At 41.5% G+C, this 19,541-nt stretch overlaps 1 protein-coding gene across 1 annotated transcript in view; it reads right to left on the bottom strand.

Annotated features, from left to right (window-relative positions):
- The window catches only part of vat1l (vesicle amine transport 1-like), a 321,886-nt gene that overhangs the window by 233,804 nt on the left and 68,541 nt on the right, over nucleotides 1-19,541 (bottom strand). The gene's annotated exons all lie outside the window — the stretch shown is intronic.

Here is a 19,541-nt window from a genome sequence, read left to right as displayed (position 1 = left end):
ACTCCAAATGGAAGTGGAAAGGCAGCCTTATTACAGTACGGTTCATACAACAAATGGGGAAACAAATGTGACTTGATATCCCAGGATGCCCTTTGTTGTTGTTATTACTGCTGTTGCTATTGTCAATAATGGTGATGATAACGCCTGGTGTTTTGTTTCTCTGCTCTCTTTTGTTGTCTTTTTGTTGTTAAACCCAAACAGAGTTTGTTGGCAGAGGAGCTGCTGCAGCAGGGAAGAGACAAATTTCTCACACTGAGGGTTGCACTGTGTTATTGTGATCCTCTCTTTTTGAATTTAAAACCAAAGATGAAAACTTGAGATCCCAAGTTCATCCGTCTTTAACAATGCGGCAAACAACAGAGCAGCGGACTTGGGTGTTAATCCAGACAGGAAGGAGAAAGTTTTGTCCTTCTTTGGATGTCCGTCTTGCAATCTTTATCATTGCAGCAGCAGCAGCAGCACTGACTAACACTCAGTCTGGGCATCTTGTGTATTTAAAGCATATGTAATGCTAAACATTGAACGAGATGAGTTCCTTGACTTTGCATTATTTATGGTTTTTTCTAAACTGCCAACCTCTTTCATGAGATTTTGTGCAATATTTACCACGAGCCTGCTTTTATCGATTGCATCAATAAGTAAATCGCGTTCTGTAGCCCGTCCTGATTAAACTTACTCAGTAGATGTGTCCTTCAGATAAGAACAAAGACCGCTCAGATGCCTAGGTTGGGTTTTTTTTTATTTTGCTCACATATTTCCTGAGCTACTGTATACAAAAAAAAAAAAAAGATCTTAAATAGTCCATGAATATCTTCAGGTTTTGACACAAATGCACCTTATAATGTTGTATTCCATTCCTGCACTTCCTGCAGATTAGCAATTAGCCCGTTTCACTCTTTGTTGGCACCGCTGTCAGATTTCCACAGAGACAGGAACACTTGGAGACAAACATTTAAAAGCTCTTCATGTAAAAACAGTAGGAGAACTCTGTCTGAAGAAAGTCTAAATACAGGAATGAATAAATAAATACAATAAAATGTAGGCACTGTTCTCATTTTGCAGCTTGGATGCAGCCTTGTCAAACGGCACTTAAAAGCGAGGGAGCTGGTCTTGGGGGAGGTTGAGATGTTTATTCTAATGGATGCCATAATGAATGCTTACGGAGTCAGGCCTTGGCTTCGATAGGGGGCTCTGTGCCAGCATGGTTTTAAAGGAGAGCAGCCACTGCAGCAGCCCTGGGCGCTTGGCACGCCGAGTTCTCCACAATCTCTCGGCACACACAGAAATGGCAGCAAGGACCTGGAGATAACCACCCGTGAAATCTCTCATCACAAGCCTTTGATTACTTGTCCACTATTTACTGTTTTTTAAACCCCCGAACTTCAAACATTGCAAATAAAACACAATTCCTGTGACATCTCCTTCCTCATAGGGCTGTGCTTATTGAAGATGCCTGTCTACAAATTGTCTACGATGTCATGTTGTTTCTCACTTAAGCACACACGAAAAAAATATTTAAATCCCAAAAAATGCTGGATTGTCACCAACTATCAAATTTTTTTTTTTTGCACAGTTTCATGAAATGATTCAAAATATTCCACCAAGTTTTGAATACAGGAACAGCTTTCTGTAGATTTTACAAATGTGTGTCTGTTTTTCCAGATTAAACACAGTCTATGGTGTGTACAATTTGTATAGTCTTCGCATGTGTCTGTATGTGCGCATGCTTTTGTGTGTGTGTGTGTGTGTGTGTGTGTGTGTGTGTGTGCGTGTGTGTGTGTGTGCCTGCTGGGGGTGAAGACTGAAGCGCTTTATTAAAATGATGAGAGCAAGTTCAATTTGAATCATGCAGTGCCTGTCAGTGGCTTCTCGAATTGCAGGGCTGATGAAATTGCTCTTGCGGTTATTTAAAAGCAGTTGTAATCCATCTGAAAATGCTGTGATATAATCCATTTAATTTCTTATTCCTTGCAGCAATAACATTGAGTAACAAAAATCTATCAAAGCAATGTAGCCTGGTGATTTAGTAATTATCTTTATTTTACATTACTGCAATTCAGCCAGGATTAATTGGAGTCTTATCTGAGCAGAGCGGCAGGTCACTTACCTCAATACACCACAATGTGTTTTTATCTTAATCATCAACCTCCACAAACTCAATTGTGACCCACTGTGCCAAGAAATGATTATTTTCTGATGCATAAAATCAGCAATATATACAGACAAGCATATTGAAAACAACAGCTATTAAAAGAGTTTGAACACTTTTCTCATTTCAAAGTAAGAGCGGTAAGCTACAATAAAAACTAAAAGTGCGCCACTCTGCTGCTGCACCGGTACGACCTTATCAGAGGAGGTCACAGTGTCTCTATGGGAGGAGCAGCAGGATGTATCACATGGTAAGTGTCATGTAGTGATTCCTATATGTGAGAACTCACCAAATATCCAGTATCGATCAGCTGTTTAAGTTGAGTTAATGTATGAGCGATGCTCAATGTATTCCCTAATGGGTAACCTGCCTGTAGGCAGTGCACTGGTAATAAGACCTCAGACAGCCACATAACTCAGCCTGTCTCTGAGACCACTCTCTTTTTCCTCCACCTGGGCTATCTGACATCTGATATTAGTGAAATCAGCAGCACTCAGGAAAGTGGAAGTGGAGGAATGAAGGAGAGGAGGAGAAGGAGCCTTACAAGGCCTATAAAAGCTATAGTGGGTGAGGGAGAAGTAATTAGAGCTTTATTCACCATGAAGGCACCAAAGTGGTTTTGTTTCTATCATTGTCCACATGTGGAGAGCACTGATTATTAGATTAAAGTGGTGTTTTTTTTCCTTTGGTGTTTTTCTGTTGTAGCTCATTTCTGGGCCTTATACATTACTGCCAAACAAACAGTTTCCAAAGCTTAGGCTATATTATGGGTCTTTGGGAATGTGGTTTCCAAACCATCCAATGCAGCTATTACAGTAGGTTCTGTTCATGTCGCTGTGGTATGAAAATTAACTTGCCGTGACTCGAGCCTTACTTGAGACAAGTCATATATCACAGTGAGGGTTTTTGTTTCGTTTTTTCCCTTTAAAACAAAAAAAAAAAACACCCAAAACCCATTAGATCTGTGCATCAGTTTAGATTAGAAAAACCTCGTCAGTGATCTGTTCTGCTGGTGGGAACCTACCAAATTTCAAAGTCTTGTATAATTACAGACCTTTTTTTGGCTCTAATATTTACTTCACATGTTTATTTATGTGCACTTTTTTCCACTCTTCATAGCCCTGTTTTTCATTCACACTCCTCTGTGAGTTAGCCTTCTTTTTCTGTGTGTCATTCACTATGTTTTGTGAAGAAAACATTGAAAAAGAAAAAATAAACAGCAATTATAAGTTATGTTTTCAGAGGACAGACCATAACAGTCAGTAGTAGCAGTAAAGTGAGGTTCAGGACAGGACGCTCTGACGTCCAAGGCGTGTCTCCCACCAACACCAACCCACAGTATCACGCCTACAACTCAATTACAACACAATAAGAATGCGACTTTAACTATGTTTTGCAAAACGGTTGTAAAATGATTACATTTTATGGTGAACGGGCTAAAATTACTGCCTCAAAGTTGTTTGCCTCTGCCAACCACTCAGTTTACATCCATATGTGTTGAGACTCATATAACACACACAGTGGAGACTTTTCAACCATTGTGCCACCAATTAAGCACCCAATCAAATGTGTAACCCTGTCACTATCGCTCCGTCTATCTCTGAGTTACAGAGCTGGATAACGGCCACTTAAGTGTTTTTGCAGAACATTATGACGTCACAGTGAAGTTGACACTTGACCTTTTGGATATGAAATGTTATCTGTTCATCGTTGTATCCAATTAAACATCATAATTAACTAATGAATCCCTGAGTCATGGTTTAAAAACATGTGAGAGGTCACAGTGACACAGTGAATTGTTAGAAATTTACCCAAAATGCTCCCGAGACGTCTCATTCATGAGAAAAGGACGGACAGAAGGACAAGCTGAATAACTAATGCCCCTGGTCACGGCTGTCGCTGGTGTCCAGGCTCAACAAAGGTATGGTCCTTTTATGTGTGTATGTGTGTGTGTGTGTGTGTGTGTGTGTGTGTGTGTGTGTGTGTGTGTGTGTGTCCTGGTGGTGTTGAGGGTGTCGGTGGTGGCCTGTTTGTTGCCTGCCTGCTGGTGGATAGAACACATAAAGGACTGTCCTCACTAAGATTAATTGATTCCTTCACATTTGGATTCAGTTCAGAGAACCAGAGAAATTGGTTGTTTTGACAGTGGCATGGCTTTCACTCTCTCAGACAGTCACTCTCTCACTCATTCACTCACTCACTCACTAGGAAACATTTTCTTCCTCAGTTGTCTGGGCCATTAGAATTAGCATTAACAGGACTTACTGCCACAAACGTAATGATTATGATGAATCACTGGAGCCATCCATCTAAAAACAAATCTTTTCAGGACCTCATAAAAACAACTCTTAAGACATTACTTGTGCTGTTTAAATCACTTACGCCATGCTAACGGCAGCCGCTGTCTGCTTGGAAAACATTTTTCCCATCACAAGAAATAAATACATCACAGGCGCCCAGGTAGAAAAAATCATTATTTTTGATTTGAATTTACCTTGCCTGTAGGTATGAGTGTATTGATGCTGTAGCAGAACATGCACAACAGGCCAAAATAGAAACATGTAAACCCTCGGCTGTGTTGGGACTTCATGATGGCATTTTCATGTATTTTGATCATACCCTCTGCACTCCTGGAAAGCCTCTCACATGTTCCGCGGCATAAGTGCTCATGTCTAATACCCTCAGAGGACGTTTTGGTCTGTCTCTATGAGTCTAATTTACGGATATCTGCATGAATTGGGAAGGCCCGGGGCCAACCATCTCATGTCTTTTTAAGGGAGGGGGTGGGTGGGTTGTTGCGTTAGTAGGCCCTTTCGGGACAGGAGCAGCATTTCAGATAAGATCGGCGGTGGGATGTGGTGAGCCGGGCCGTTTGTTCTCGTTGGCCATCTCTCATGTTGCACCACTGATTGGGAGGAAAGCTAAAATTGCTTTCACCGGGGCTCACTCCAGCAGTAGGCAATGATAACTAACAATGCCCCCGGGACCTAGTTAAAGCTGCATCACACGCGCTGGAAAACCACTTTAATGTGGCAGTATTAGGAAGCTGTCAGTTGGGTTGGTGGGGAAAACAGATTCCAACTCATCGTGGATTTTGAAAACATTTGTCATCCTCACTTCAAAAATGAATATAATCAAGCAGGCATTTTTTAATTTCATTTCGCCCAGTTTAAAGAGAAAAAGGTCTAAAGCGAGGACACAGAAGAGAAAATTATCATACTCCTTCTTCTCTTCTCTTCTTTCAAACCCTCGCTCTTGCCGCCTCGCTCAGTCAGAGAGATCGTGCAGCTCTTGTCATGCAGAAAAAGCAGCAGGTTGTGAGTTTCTCTTGTTTTACTCAGGTTGTGATTCAGGTACTGCTTGGTGCGTATGATTTGCACTACTTAACATTATTAATTCATCTATGCAATTTCTCTAAGTGCTACAGAAAATTAGAACTATGTATAGCTCCTGCTAATTACACTAAAGCTTTCCTTGTCAACTGTAAAGAAGGAAAACAATATAAATAGTAGTCTTTTTGAAGCTTGATATGATGGAGCTGTTTCTCAAATACCACTTTCATTAAAAGGAAATGTTACTTATTTCCCCGAAAGGCATCCGGTATGAGAGTGAGAGGTTGATCAGACTGTTCCCTTCACTCCAGAAAAAAAATGTTTTACCTTGTTGATTTTATATGATCATGTCTGGAAACATTTTATCATCATTTCATGTTTATCATCGCCTTTTGTAAAATGAGAAAACAGAGCAGGGAACCACAACAACTTATTTAACATCTGATTAACATCTCCACTGGTTTGAGAGAAAACATGAAAGCACATGGAGAAATGGCATTGATCAATTCCACCATTTATGGTCATTTGCATTCAGCTAACTTTTCCCGATTATGTTTCCTGATGGCTACTAAACTCGTCAGCTTATGTATTCAGGCATGAAACTACAAATCCCACGGTGCAATGCTATAAAGATAAAAATTGAGGTTGAGTGTTTATCTACTTGAATCTAGATGAGGTTGAAAACAGTTGTGAATTGCAAAACATTACTGAGACCTTATTGCTCTTTCCAAAACAAAAGCACCAACACATATACTCAATACACATCCAATCAAAGATTTGTTTGGCAGCTTCCATCAAGCAGTGGTTGGCTGAGGCAGCTGTTGTGTGGTTTGAACTCATTTTCTTTCCTTTGGATGTGAGCAAGTGAACCATTTCAAATTAACTGGTAATTATATAATAACCACTATAAACAGCAGAATGACTAGAAACCTATACGTAAATGGGTCCAACATGGTTGTTCTACAGCTGAAAAGGGTAACATAAGCCACATGTGATTTTATTATTATCGAGTTGACAGTATAAAACTTTGAAAGTCAGATAACGGCTGAGTGAGTGGTAGCCTCAGCTCCTCTTTGCCTGTAAATCAACATCTTTGAGCTTTTGTGTCTTTGGAAAAACCAACAGCGCTGCAGCCTGTCGCCTTTGGAGAGCTCGGTCTTTCAACAAGCTTGGCAGTCGAACCAAAGTGGCAACACCTGGTACTGTAACCCACGACTCACATGATAAGCTGCAATGTTAAGCCTCTCCCACCTCACCGGGCAATTTCTCAATCAAATCATTCGCTGATATGCTAATTCTGTTTTATTTTGCGAGATGATAGTCATCTCCGTAATGACCTGCCTCTGTAAACTAGTTAGAAAGAATCACTCAGGCTTTAAATGTAGAGTCATTATAAATCTCATCACTGTCTCTAATAGTGAATATAATTAAAGTGAAAACACGCAGCCAGCAGGTTAGAGGAGGATTAAAGTCCTCGCTTAAAGTGTTTATTTCTTTGTTCTCTGAAAAGAAAATGTCAAAACCATGATTTAACATGAGGTATACTCACACTCACACTCCACATTGGCATAACTCAAAAGACATCCTATCTTTGCTTAATGCCTTCCCCTCTATTTGGCGGTGCTCTCGGAGTGACCAAGAGGTGTTCTTATCCATTTAATATATGCTCACAGTGTATCCTGTCAAATATAGATTTGAATCAATAGCACTCTGGAGTGGCTCGTTAAACTTAAATCAGCTTGGAAGTGGTGCATGCCTGCCTCACAGCTGCTGTCATTAACCACCGCCTTGCAGATTATTGGAGAAACGTCCTTGTGTGAGCAGATCCGCCAGTTTACCTGAGGACTGTCGGCTGGAACTCCAATGTAAGATGAACCAGCGCCGGGCCGGGGTACAAACAGCGCATATCCCCATCCCTCTGTCTTAAAGCAACAACACACCGAATATCTATCTTTTGAGTGTCAAACGCACCCCCATGCAGGCTCAGAAAATGGCTGTAAAAAGTTTTCAGTTTAGTGGTTTAGTTCCTCGGAGACTGTGACAGTTGCAGTCTGCTCGAATCAGTCCGTCTCCATGATTTACCACAGTGACCAGTTTTTCCTTCTGAGCTCGCAGGTGCAGGTTAGACGACTCTGCTCTGCTCTCAGGCCCAACACTCAAGCAAGTTACTTCCTAAATAAATAAAACGCCCCCCTCAGGAAAACTCGTGTCTTCCAATGTCTGAGCGAAGAACAACAATGAGAGAGAGACAGAAAAAGGGGGGGGATTGGCTCAGAGGCTTTTTGCACTAAACGAAAGCCAATTAAGCTTCTATTACACAGCTCATGTACAAGCTAGCTGACCAGACAAGACTCTGTAAACACCCAGATTCCTGGTTGTTATGTAGCCTACACCTGTGAAGCGGTGATATAAGACCCTACATTTATATAGGTCAAAATACTTGAATAAAGGAAAATGAATAAAGGCTAATAAACACAGAGGTCATTGTGTTATTTAGCTGAAACGGTGTAGACAAAATACTTATCAGTGTATTGCAATGCAATTAAACAACACTCCAAATTACAGCCTCCAATATGGCGACACTCTTTTGAAACACTTTCAACAAAAACAAATCCTTCATGATGGCAGGACTTGATTGACTCCTGGCATCATCATGTACCTGATGAACTGCCAACTGACTGAATATTGAAATTCACCAACTTTGCTGTTTTGAGCATCACTAGGGAGTATCTGTGCTGTCTCCATGACAACGAAGCAAACTCCATCTTTTAATGAAGAATTAAGAGACATGGTGGAAATCTCATAAAAATTGTAAGAGGGGGGGGCACAGGTGTGGATCAGGCGTGTTGGATGTTCTGCACCATGACGCTGTTTCTGTCCAAGCTGCTGCTCAAGGCTGCAGAGAGACGTACAGTATGATGGTCTCAAACTCTTCCAGCGCAGAGAAAAGTTTCACATGTCACAATGAAGTTGACATTTGACCTTTTCAGTACACAGCTCCACCAATTTATCCTATTAGTAATTTGTGTGAAATTGTGTTTTAATTAGCATGAGTTTGATTTATGTTCAAAAACATGTTTTGTGAGGTCACGGTGTCTTTGACCTGCGACCATCAAATTCTTATCAGGAGCACAATATCAAAATTTGGGCTCAGGGATGACTGGGCCCAAATTTTGACATTGTGTTTCCATTTGAGAAATCAAATTCATTAGAATGGGGCAGAGACAGAGACATAAACAACCAGAAACCATGATAGAAACATAATAAGCTAAAACACACAGCACTAAATCACCCAAACTCTGCCTGTGTGCATCTCTCTCCCGTGCGTCAAGGTTCAGGTTCTCTGTTTTCCAACTGCGTGAATTAATAAATATAATAAAAAACAAGTGACTCATCTGCTTTCTGTTGAGAGTCTATTGCACAGCCACGCCTTGTGGGAAAGGGTTAACTGCAGCAGCGACAATAATGAGAGCGCAGTGAGACGTGTGAAGTAATTAGTCAGTCTGCTCTCTAATATTTACCCAGTTAATTATTTGTGAGTATTACTCTTGTCTTCCCTTCAGATGGCTGCCTGTGTTGTTTTTTCCACACCATTTGTCACTGTCCACCTCTTGTGGGTTCTCATCCCCACTTCCTGTCGTTTTTTTTCTGCTTTTTTCCCCCCCTCCATTTTTCCTTTCATTCGCTGAGACAGGAGAATGGCATTTTGGTGAACCCATGCCAGTGTAGGTGTTACACCGCTGTCCCTGGTTGTGCGAGGTCAACTATGATTATTTATTCATCTGCTTGTTTGTCGTACGTTAGTAGCAAGATGTGAAAACGGGTGCTAACTTTCCGGATTGGTGCACATCGTAAAGGTCGGAGTGAGGACAGATAGGTTCAACATGACTGTGGATGAAAGGCCTGTAAGCAAAGTGATGAAGAGGAGGGCTCCACAAGGTTAAAGGTCACGCTTGGCCTCAGTGAACCTTATGCCTCGTGGGCAGTACACAAATGTGAATGTGAAATAATCAAATTTATAGAAATACATTTGGCTCTCAAAAGAAGATGGATGATTTCGACGTAACGACCTTGCAACAAACTTGAGGGAGTACTTCGACATTTTGGGAAATACCAAACTGTGAAAAATGATTTTGGTTGGGGTCATGAGCAAAACTCCTGGCCCTGACTCATGAGATTCCTGGAGTCTTGTCACCACAGCAAGGCCAAACAACCAGCACCAGAGACGCCGGGTAGCCAGATGTTACTACCTCTGGACAAAGCCAGACTAACTGCTTCCAGTCGTTTGGCAGCGGGCTGCTCGCTGTATCCTTGTGATTAAGATATATAAGAGGGGTATAAATCTTGTCATCTGACTCTTGGCAAGAAAACAAATCAGCTGGTATTTCTCAAAACTATTCCTCCAACTTCATAGAAACATAATTGTCCATCGGTCACTATAATTGAAGTGGCTGGATACGGCAAAAGGAAAGAAATGTATTATCACTGTCATTGTTTAATTAATGTTTCACGTGTGGAGGAAATATGTCTCCGACCAGCGGAGGTGGGGGAGGGGTCAAAGCAGGGGAATGGGGTGGGCTTGGTTCATTGAAAGAAAGACAAAACAGTAATTATTTCATTATGGCATGACAGCAATAATATTACAGTAGTGCAGCTTGCAGTGTGCTTATCTGTGGAACAAATGAGCTCTCCCCCAGGAGAGCAGACTGCAACACTAAGCCTAAGGTAGGGGTTTGCATTGCTGTCTTTCTTTCTCTCCCTCTAACCCGCACTTTCTTTCCCCTTTCTCAGCTGCCTTTTTAATATTCTCATTCATAGCCCATGCAATTATTTTAAAAATAAATTTAGCACAGATAAAAAAAAAAAAAAAAAAATTGGGCCTCTTGGGTGACGCAAATGACTTCCTTGTTTTTATTAGAAGACAAGGTGTTTATTAGGGGCCTTGTTGGCTTATTGCAGGAGGTTTCTGAGTTTGAGTAATTGTCCAATTAGGTGTAATTTCAGGATTGGTGCTAACCCAGGCGATTGTGCTGTAAGAGGAAGACTACCACCGGGACACACATTAATGAATCCCACTGAGACCTGTCTACCTTTAAGAAAGAGAGACTGTGTCTGCTTCTGTTTCGCCTTCCCAAATCTTTTTAACGAGGCATTATAACTGGGATTTACAATTGAGTCATGGCACTACTTCTCCCTCCCCCACTTCATTGTTCCTTATTCTTCATCGTCTGTGCAGTGGGTTACAAAAATAATTTATCATTCATGTTATTTCAGTTCTCTGAGCAATTGCCTCTTATTCAAACAGAAAGGTTACCTTAATTGTTATGTAGCTCAGCTATTTATGCCCTGGCATAAAAATGCATGTTTGCTGCTTCATGGAAAGGTCACTCATTACAACCCAAATAACTTTTTCTCTGTCGGTGTGGGCTCCTCAAAGTGTTTGCTGGCTACTTCACACTGGGAGATGGAACAAGGTTTTTGAGGGAGACCTCCAGAGATTTTCAGTAGCTGTCGGTGATCTGATGTGACGAACTGGCTCTCTCTCTCTCTCTCTCTCCCCCGCTCCCTCTCTCTCTCTCTCTCTTTCTCTGTCTTTACTTGTCTTGGTCTGTCTCTTGTCGCATGTCTTAAAGGAGTAGTTTCACATTTTGGGAAATATAGTCAATGTCTTTCTTCTTGTCGAGAGTTAGATGAGAAGGTAACGACCGCTCTCGTCTGTCTCATGTCTGTTCAATATGAAACGACAGCGAGGACACAGAGCTTAGCTTAGCACAAAGACTGGGAGACTGGAACAGACTGGAAAAACTGCTAATCAGCTCTCTACCAGCACTTTTAGAGCTCATGTTTTACTTCATTCACTGAATCTGAACACATAATAAAATATTATGTACCTATAGAATATAACTAAAGTTTAACAAACTAAACAATAAACACATACATGCGTATTTTCTGAGCTGCTGTTACACATTTAGCATCAGGCTAGTTGTTCACCATTTCCTGCCTTGATGCTAAGCTAAGCCGATTCTATTTCCCTATTTATCATTAAGGTGGTATTAAAAGCTTCATCTATCTCTGAAATAAAGTCAATGCACATATTTTCCTGAAAAAAAACCTGAACTTTTCCTTCTACTGTACAGTACTGGTGACCTTTCCCTAATCTTGTCTAAGTGCCTTTAGTGGCCAAAGCATTCATAAAAACACAAATCATGTTTTGTTGCCAGGAGCATCCATTACAGGGAAAACATATGACTGCATCAGTATAAAAATGTTATGCTGGCGAGGAATATGAGAACATGATACAAATATGATCCAGGCGGGTTAATGTTCCCTATGAAATGAAAACAGTGAGAGAGATACAAATGCAGAAACAAAGACACTGAGATAGAAAAAGGACAGTTGACAACTGGGAGGACCTGTAATAGACACACAGGAGGTGAAATATTAATAAGGGTGAGGGCTGTGATGTTTAAACACTCGGACAACATCCTCCTGCACGCGTTCACAGGCCCAGTCTTTGTGGACAAAAAAACTAGGTGTCGGGCCAGTCCTAAAAAATTAAACATATTGCATAATGTACAAAGGTCCGTCACGGAAACACAAACTAGGAAGGTGACTTGATAACTAAAGGCCCGGCCTTCACAGAGCGTCCCCACTTGTTCACTGCTCTCCCCCTGTTGTTACTTCAGTATGGGCCAAACTCTCCAGCAGGACAAAGGAGGGAGATGAAGGAAGAGCTATGTGCTGGGAGAGTCTTCATTAGCTCAGAGCTCAGCAACAAGACTTCGCCTCACTCCACCTGACCCCCGGGCGTGCAGAGCGCTCGCCCTCCGAGTGGACATCACACGAGCGCACTTGCTTCCAGCCAGTGGAGAGATAAAGCGCTAAGCTGCTCATATGAATGCTAGCAGCATCAGGAGAAATGTGTTTGAAGCTCACATCTAGTTTGGGTTCATGTCAAGGTTGCATTACACCCAGCCACCCACCACCAACACCACCCCTCTTTCTCTCTGTCTCTGGTTCATCCCTTCTCACATTAGAGCCTCTCACAGTCTCACCACAACCACTGACACCACCAGCAGCACATCACATCCTCACAGCAGCTACCCACTGCTCATCTTCACACTAAACCTTGTCCTTCTTTCAGGCTTACGTCTCAACACTCCCTCAGAAATAAGCCATTTCAAAAAGATTCATGAGCAGCTGGAGCTGCCATGCTGTATAACTGCAGCCATCACAGGCTTCTTCGCTGATACAGCCTGACGTCTCAAAAGGCTGCGGGATTCAAAACAAAATCAGGTTTCCTGATCCAGCGACAAACTGAGCTATTGGGAAGGCGCTTTTGCTAAGTCTCTTTGTGACATGATGATTGGGAGACAGGCTCAAATTCCCTATGAATATGGATGCAACTGTTTATGCCTCCAGGAGAAAAAAAAATCAAGCACATACTTGACTGGTAAATATTTGTAAAAATCTTGGAATGCTTTTGGCAAGGTAGGCTATATATCTGTTTTGTTAGGGATAGATTATTTTCTTTCCAGTGTGTGGGCTTGGACTGTCAGTTCATACTATCTTAAAAAGGATTATCTGATGCACCTAGGTCTGATTTCAATTTGAATAGGTGTGAATTTATTTTGCAGTGCTCTATATCACATACAAATAAGTCCCCTATAATCCAATTCCACCCCCACATGAGAAAAAAAGGATGAAATAAGAATCTCATTATACTGTCCTGCTTTATGTTGGCTTGTTCCCTCACAAACAATCTTCTGAATTCAACATCACAGTGTTTACTCGCAGCTCTTGAATGGACAGAAATGTAAGTGAACGACAGGTGATGTTTTTCTAATTTCATAAAATTCAGGTACAGAAATTCATCGCCGCGCACTAATTCATTTTGAAATACCTGCTCTCCCCCCGCCACCGCAGCCACATTCACCACCCCTGTCTTATTTACTGCCCCTGGTCCCGATACTGAATTCATAGAGACTGAACGAGGTGGTATGAAATTAGATTGCATTGTGTGTCTCTGGCTAATAATTCCAGATGGAATAGTTCCTCACTCTGCTTGACATGATGCACCCGGAGAGAAATATGGAGGCTGAGAGGGAAAGTTAAGGTTGCTTAGGTTCATTCAGAAGCCTTAGAAGCACAATGAATCAAGCTTTACTAAACCTGGGGAGTGGTGAGGACCTGTGTAATTTGCTGTGAGAAGTGTCCTCTGAGGAGGTGTGTGGTGCTTCTGGCCCCAGGAAGATGCCTGGCCTCTTCTGCGACTACAGCGTGATGCGATGATAAGATGAGGTGTCCTGTTTAAGAGCTTGATTAATGACTGAGGATGAGATGGCCTCTCAGCACAGATACTGTTTGGCTTCACTGAAGAACCCTTGTGTTCATGCAGCAAGGGAGGAGAGAGAGGGGGGGTGCTCCACTTCATCCAAGCCCAAACCCCCAAATTACCAACACCACTGTCACCACAGCTCATCTTTACTTAAGGCATAACGGCAAAGATCACGATCAATTTTCACAAGTCCATTGGAGCAGGCTCCTTCATTATGTTTAAAAACCATTCACACTGATTGATCCACGGTGAGTGCATGGTATTGATAAATAATTAAAAAGCTCTCAGTTTAATTTGGGGGTAAGTAGAGGATGAAGAGTGCGGGGTGGGGGTCGGGGCTGGGGTTGTGTCAGGCTAGTGGGCTCTTAGTTGGTGTAATGAAGCCTGGCCCCCTGCTGTGGCACGCCCAGCCTCAGCTCCCTGTCTGCCTCCCCACTTTGTCCCAGTGGACGCACAACCAGCTGGATTCGTCTGCCATATTTGCAGCAATCAATGCAATCCGGCTTGAAAGAAAATCAATAAGATGTGTCCACTTATGCTTCAGAGTGTAGGAGAAGGCAAAGCTGCAAAACAGACACTTAAGATTTCATGAAATGTTCTGTGAGGTGTCCTGGTAATGCTGGGATGCTAACTTTTTTTTTTAAATTGAAGCCATACCCCCTTACACTAAAACACAATGATGATGATAATGATGATGCAATGGGTTCCCAAATACAAAGAGTTGTCCAACACCAATATTCTTTGGAGGACAATACAACAATAGAGGGTTGTTGACCGTTAGTAGCTCACATCTATAAATGGAGAGGATAAACTGACACACTGTTCCCACCAGACAAATTATAGCATCATGTGTTTGGTCACTCACACAAACAACCTGTTTTGTTGTTGTGTAACGTGGGGGCCTGACAAGTTGGGGTTGTGTGCTCGAGTCTAGGTGACTTTGGTCTACTACTAGTGGTTTGTGATGATTTATAATATATACAGTAAATCTATTGGTCATATTAACATCGATCTGACTTTTGCTTTTTCATTTGGTTGCATAACTCCTGCTGTTTCTAGAGAGGGGGAGGAGGGGGAGGGGGCTGTGTTGACAAAAAACACCAGAGAAACATGTGCACACACACACAGTGTTAGGTTTGAAAGTATCAGAATGTATTGGTCTTTTTTGGACAGACGTGTGTGTGAGTGAATGTGTGTATGTAAGCCTGGCAAGGAGAAGGTGTTGTCCTATACTCTGGGGTTCATCAGCTCATGGGGGTTTTTAATGCTCAGCCCACCAAATCCTCCACCCCCTGCTATTGCCACCTGGCTAAACCAGTTAACACCGCAGGCTTGAGGTCATGGCTCAGTGACCCTGGTGCAGACAGCTCCTAGAGGTGTGATATCAGGCCTCTGGTGGTGTCTGTCCCGCAGCCTCACCCATTGCTGAATATCACTACATGGCAGTCATGGACTCACACCTCGACTGAGGAGCATGATGACTGTAAATCTGAAACAAAGCAAGGTCAACTCTGACAAAGACAGATGGACACACACACACACGGGCACAAACACAAAGTGACAGGCACACGCCGCCAAACTGGATAAACTGAACACACTCTGTCTGTGTCTGATGTGGTGTGTGTATGTGCGTGTGTGTGTGTGACTTCCTGAAGTTGTCATTTGCTGCTTCTGTGTAAACCAAAAACAGCAGAAAAAAAGGATATTATGCTGTGTCACACTTTTTAGTGCTGATATCCGTCTAATTGATGACTTTGTGCCACATCAATCCATTATGCATAATTTAACATGGATCAAGTCCCACATTAACATAATCACCCATTGGATATTCTGCATAGTGTGACACGCTAGTGAGGAGCAGAACCCCAGCCTGAGAAGGAGTGACAGGGGAGATACACCCTGCATGGTTTGGCAAACACACCCACACTCTCCTTTCTCACACACACACACTCACGCATATATGCACACACACAGTGTAGGCTGGGATGGCGCTGATGTTAAGATGTCAGAACCTTATTCGCTTAAAGCGAATAGTGGGAGTCCAGTCTGAGCATTTTGTGTTTATGCAGAGCCACATTTGAATAAACAGCCCCACACACACACACACAGACACACACACGCCCATGTATACACACACAGTGAACAGCTTGGAGAGTGAGGGGTGTAGAGCCGCCTGCTTAGACGCTGCCGTTTGCAATCACTAAGCAGCTTTAGTGTCTCCTACCACAGTCCTGATTTAAAATTCATAAATGCTAATCCTTCATAATTTACAGTTTAAAAAGCAGCCCTGCTCACAGGCCCTGTGGCCACAGCTCTGTCAGAGTAATTATACCAAGGAGCTGGGAATGGACTACTAGCAGAGACTTTCAACAGTCAAGGAAATCCCCCTCACTGGCACCAGACCCAATTACTCCAAATACCTAAACAGATTATCAAGTCATTTTCCAGTTCAATCTGGACATAGGTGCCAAATCGGTGTTATACTTTAGTCAGGTGGGTAAATAGCATTAAAGTTGGGACATGCCTGTTTCTTATTAAGTGGACGGTATGCCAAGTAATTTTATTAGCCATTTCATTTAATTTGTGGCCCCAGAAATTGTCTTTTACAAGGTTACTAGGCGCTCTCTCTCTCTCTTTTCCTCTGGTGTCAGAGGGTGATTTGCTGCCCTCTCACTGTGCACTGACACTGCGGCGTGTATGTGTATATACTGTATATAGGTGTGTGTGAGTGTGTGTATGTCACCATTGAACGGATGCCTCTATCTGGGGAGGTGCCAGTGTCTAAACCAAATTATTTGTCCTTGCGAGGACAAAATACATTAGTTTAGATGTAGATTATCTGTGATTCTTTCATCCAAGGTCACTAATAGAAAGCCATTATCAAAATGGTCTGATTTCACTGTAATGGTCCACAATGACACCACAAAACCATTGAAGGTCCTGTGAAAGGGCCCTGCTTTACAAGTAGACGCTCTCACTGCGAAATGGCTCGCCGTTCCTTTTAAATGCATAATTTAGCAGCTATCTCAAATATTGATTCATCTCTCATCCTGACGTACTGTATGGTAGTGAAAGAAGTGTAGACATATGTATAAGAGAAAGGGATGCTTTGCCAGTTGTGATTACAGGGTTCAACAACCTCCACCAAGTATATGACATTGTTTTCACCAGTGTAACACGGGATCCAGCCTTTAATTTTACACGATTAACCGTTAGGGGACTCAATAAGAGACAATACCCTTGAGGAAAAGCTGTGAAGTGTACTAATCATCAGATGAAGTCAGACCTGTCCATATTGGAATTTTTATTCAAATTGCAATTAATAATGCAGCCCAAAAGATTTAAAGATAATATTTCAATAGTCTGAATTATATTAATATGTATAAGCACACTGTTAGACTTTTCACTGTAAATTTACAGTATTATACTGGCAGCAGCTTCACCAGCATAATACTGTAAAATTACAGCAATTTGCTGTATCTTATAATTACAGCAAAATACTGTATATTCAAATACTGTAAATTTACAGTATTATACTGGCGAAGCTGCTGCCAGTATAATACTGTAAATTTACAGTATTTGAATATACAGTGATATCCTGTATTTAATGATGATTACAGAATATTACTGTAATAGGCTACTACTACTACTACTACTACTACTACTAATGATGATAATAATAATAATAATAATAATAATAATAATAATAAAGAAATGACAGCAAGACAGTATTCATTTTTCAATTCAAATATTTATTGCAATAAAAATGTATTTCAGTTACAGTGCATAATGACATTTGGTAACTCACTGACAATTTGTATTTGTGAGGCAGGAACATCAAATTGTTTTAATAATCCCGTAATATAGGAAATGCAGAAAACAGCCAGGACAAATGCCTGGACTAAACGTACATTTTTCTGGCCACTCGAACTCACGGACACGGCGAGGAGATGACGAGGAACTGCTTGAAAGCGGACGTCTGCCTTGCAGAATGGACACAGGTTCTAGAATGAGAAAAATGTTGCATCAGTACATGGATTATCCGTTACTCTTAACAACGTTTTTTCTCATCACGGCGATTTCACCAACATAAACAGATATATTTTTAAACGGCTAAAAAAGTGGAGTAATAATAATACCGTAATAATTAAAAAGAAAAATCCTGTTCAGTGTAGCACCGTTCTATTGTTAGGTCAGCTGCAACTTGTGGCAGAAGCCAGAGGACCCACGTGCAGAAACCGGTGGAGAAAAAAAAAGTCAAAGTCAAGGACTAAATAAAAAAAATGTCACTGTCTCTCTCACGAGCAGTGCTGTCATTCAAATTTCAGCACTGACACAGCGGACAGCGCGCCTGCATGAAATGCATGCTCCGGAGGCGATCTTTTTTCAGTTAGTTTTGCCTCTTCACAGAGATTTTTCTGTGGAGATTTTTTCTATTTTTTAAACGAGTACGAAAAATACCTGCAGGCTATTCGTGCTAACGTTAGCTACTCCAGGCATAAGTTAGACCAGTTCTGCCAGTAAAATCGTGTTGTTTAAACAGGGTTACACAATGCTATGCTCTATAATTTCAGCTAAGCTTGAATGAAAATTGAGCTAGCTAACTGAAAATGAAAAGATTCAACAACTTTGTCCAAACACGGTTCTAAATGACAGAAAATTCAACTGGAAAAAAAATCCAAACCTTCTCCTATAAGTCCGGAAAAAAAGATAAATTTATGTGAACTTACTCAGTGGACAGCTCCAGACATCAGAGGTGAGCAGGTAGCCTTCCTGTGACTGCTCACACACAAGCTGCAAAAAAACTGTCAACTGTTGATTTTCAAATTTATTTTTCCCACACTTTTCACCTTCCCACAATGCTCTGCTGTTTACAGTAATCCTGTAAAAAAAAAGGGCCTTCTCTTAAAGTGCTGTAATCACATTTTTTTCTCCCAGATTGCATTGCAGTTTACAGTATGATACTGTATAACAGTTTTACAGTAAAATACTGCTCAGATTTTACTGTAAATTTACAGAAAAGGGTTACAGTGCATGTTTTATGCTATGTAAATAACTATCTTCAGCCAAAGCTCCTCAGTTTTCAATTAATGTGTTTAAATGTCAGTCTGATGTTGTCAGATTCACAGCTCCCTTCATTTAACACAGAAAGGCTTAGAAAACTATTATTTTCTTCATATCTGATATTTCTCTCCCCTGTCAGAGTTGGCCACAGCACCCGATGCTGCCTGAGCACTACATCACAGCGACTCTCATCTCTAAGTGAAAAAAATCAAGATTCTATTAGAGCAGATTAGGACGACTGTGCCGGACATCATGTCACAAATCCCTAACTTTAAAGTTTCCCTGTCTTGTCTCTGTATCCGTCAGCCATAAGGAATGACTCACCCGTCACTCAGATTTCTCTTCTCTTTTCTTTTTCACAGTATATCTGCTGAAGACCACTGGGATACTGATGCCTGCCTGTGTGACTAATGCTATTAAGCTTTGTTTTAGGCACAAACACACACCAGTCACCAGCACTTCTCCTCACTGCTTTTGGACCAGTTTACAGACATACTGTACCACTACAGTAAAAGCTTATGTAGCAAAGAGCTGAATAATTTTTTGCATGTTGCCTTGAAAATAAGTGGTGACAGGAAGGAAATGTCAGGTTTTGTAAAAGAGCTAACCATTTTTGGTTAGCTCTTTTACAATAAAATTATCAACTCCTCTTGGACCC

Source organism: Trachurus japonicus, chromosome 3, assembly GCF_045865225.1.
Source record: "Trachurus japonicus isolate A0001 chromosome 3, Traja_1.0".
Lineage (NCBI taxonomy): Eukaryota > Metazoa > Chordata > Actinopteri > Carangiformes > Carangidae > Trachurus > Trachurus japonicus.
Note: the sequence above shows the minus strand (reverse complement) of the source record. Positions and strands in the feature narration are given on the sequence as shown.